General features: G+C 30.9%; 1 long non-coding RNA gene across 2 annotated transcripts in view; it reads right to left on the minus strand.

The window, feature by feature from the left end:
- Nucleotides 1–1,306, minus strand: part of LOC104997104 — a 3,054-nt gene extending 1,748 nt beyond the window's left edge. The window contains exons 1-2 of one of the 2 annotated variants that reach the window (XR_826296.1): nucleotides 1,171–1,306; nucleotides 871–930 (exon numbers count right to left, since the gene is read on the minus strand). This is a non-coding gene — a long non-coding RNA (uncharacterized LOC104997104). Of the gene's footprint in view, nucleotides 931–1,170 lie in introns of both variants that reach the window. The other variant, XR_826295.1, reaches the window with a different exon arrangement.
- Nucleotides 1,307–2,407: the final 1,101 nt, after the last annotated feature.

Consider the following 2,407-nt stretch of genomic DNA (forward strand, 5'->3'; position numbering starts at 1 on the left):
CAATTAAAACAGCTGATATTGGTTGAGTATTACTATCTTTTAGAAGCTTTTTTGTAAAAAATAGTGTTCAAATGGATTGATTAAAACATTTTAATTTAAAAAAGGTTTGGGAATAAAAACAATATATTTATAAAGTTACATAAAGTTACAATAATTTATACAAGGTTTTACCTACAGAGAATTTTAGATTTGTGGTCATTTGCACATTATCCTCAAGACTATTCAAAGTGGAGAAAGATACATAATAATCCTTACTTATGAAATAGAAATGGAATGTTTATTATTAAATATATATTACATGTCAGCAACTTAAAGTTTGGATAAATTTCATATTCTTTTGAATGTTAATGATACTCAATTTATCACATTGGCTATATGTGACTTTATGCATTGTGACTAAGATCACAGATCTTTCAGTTTAAAAAAATTAGAATCTATAGTTTCTTCACTGAAAGCTATTAATAAATATCAGCTAAGGGAACAAAAAAAAGCCAGGAATATGAATCCAGAAGTCAATTCCTATTTTATGTAAGTTTTGACAAGATTACATTTAGGAATATTTGTTCATCTGCGCCCATCAACATGTGTTATGGTTTGCACCCGCGTTAGAAGATTAAGGTTTTACCACGTTTTCATCTGAGCATAGTAGCTAAAGTTTCTCTAAGATATAAATAATTGTCAGCTTTCAAGATATTTTATGTTGGCTACAAACCTAAAAATGTGGAAGGAAATCTCTATGTTCCAAATGACAAAAGTTCAAGCTGAGAAGAAAAAAGGTAGAAAGAAGATGTGACAAATGATAAATACAGTAAAATGTAACATTCAGGATGGAATCCAAAAATATGCAATTAAAGATAACTGCATACTTACATACTCCATCATATTGCTAGTTTCACATTTCCTTTTAGTCAACTTCCAGTGCAAAGCAAGCTAAGAAGGTAAAGTTTGTTAAGAATTTTAACAACAATTTATATTAATTATTACCTACACATTAGAATAAACCACTGAACAACAATCCAGGAATAAGATACTTTTAAAAACACTTTGTAAAGAATAAATATTAAAAAGTGAGTATTCTCTAATCCATGCTTTTGTGGCTGAAAACTTTCCATTTTTTCAATTTATTAATGCAAATATGAATGGAATACTTATTTGCTTAAACTTTCTTACCTTGTGATACAATCTGTTATTTTCCCATTCTAACAACTTCTGAATTGATCTTCTGGTCTATGAGAAAGAATAAGACTTTGTTACAAGATGAAGAGCTTTGTAAACTATGTGTATATTCTTCTGCATACTTGTAAGATCCCATTATTTTCTCCTCTTGCTTTTTCTTTTCAAAACAAAATATGTACAAATTACTCTGTGTTGTGAGTCCATTAAATGGACTATATAAAAACATTACCAGTACTGCTAGTGGTCCATTTATGAACCTAAATCTAGACTTTCGTATATCTATTCACAAGGTTAGTTTTTTAATATACATATAATATGCCAAGCTAATCTGATTACTCATCAAATGTTTTCCTATCAGAGTTCTTAGCATAATACCTGACAAATAGTAGTCAAGGTCTACAAGTTGAGTAAAACAAACCAACACATATCAGAATTTACACTGAAAAGAAGTACAAAATCAGGCAGTTGAAAAATTTGTATTTAGAGGAAAAAGTAAAAACAAGAGAAGCAGTACTGTAGTAAACAGGAGGACAGAGGCTGAGTTTATCATTTGGAGTGCATGTATTTTGAAAGGAATAAGAAAAGTTCGCAAAATGTTCCAAAACATTAAAAGACTGTTAGGCATTTTTGATTTTTAACCAAACTTGGGTCTCCTGCATTGCAGGTGGATTCTTTACCATCTGAGCCATCAGGGAATCACAATAAATGGAGAAAGACTAAATATTTTCCTCCTAAGATTAGGAACAAAACAAGGATGTCTCCTCCTGCTAGTTTTATTCAACAGCATATAGATGTTATAGCCAGGGCAATTAGACAAAAATAATAAAGGCATCCAAATTGTAAAAGGAAACATGAAACCATCTTCATTTGCAGAGGACATGATCTTGTATAGAGAAAACCCTATGGAATCTAAAACATTACTTGAACTAATAAATAAGAATTCTGGCCCCCATGATCTTTACTTCCTGGAGTTACACCTGTGAATGTTATACTACATTGCAAAAGGGACATTGCAATTGTAATTAAAGTTATTAATCATTTGGCTTTAAAATAGGGAGATTATTCTAGATTATTTTGGCAGACCCAATGTAATTCCATGAGCCCATAAAAGCAGAGAATTTTTTCCAGCTGATGGAAGAATACCCAGAGGGGTCTGAAACACAAGAAGTACTCGAACCATCATTGCTGGCTTTAAGATGGAAAGGTCACATAGAAAGTCTAAGGAGGAGAT

This window comes from Bison bison, unplaced genomic scaffold, assembly GCF_000754665.1.
Source record: "Bison bison bison isolate TAMUID 2011002044 unplaced genomic scaffold, Bison_UMD1.0 scf7180017851863, whole genome shotgun sequence".
Taxonomy (NCBI): domain Eukaryota; kingdom Metazoa; phylum Chordata; class Mammalia; order Artiodactyla; family Bovidae; genus Bison; species Bison bison.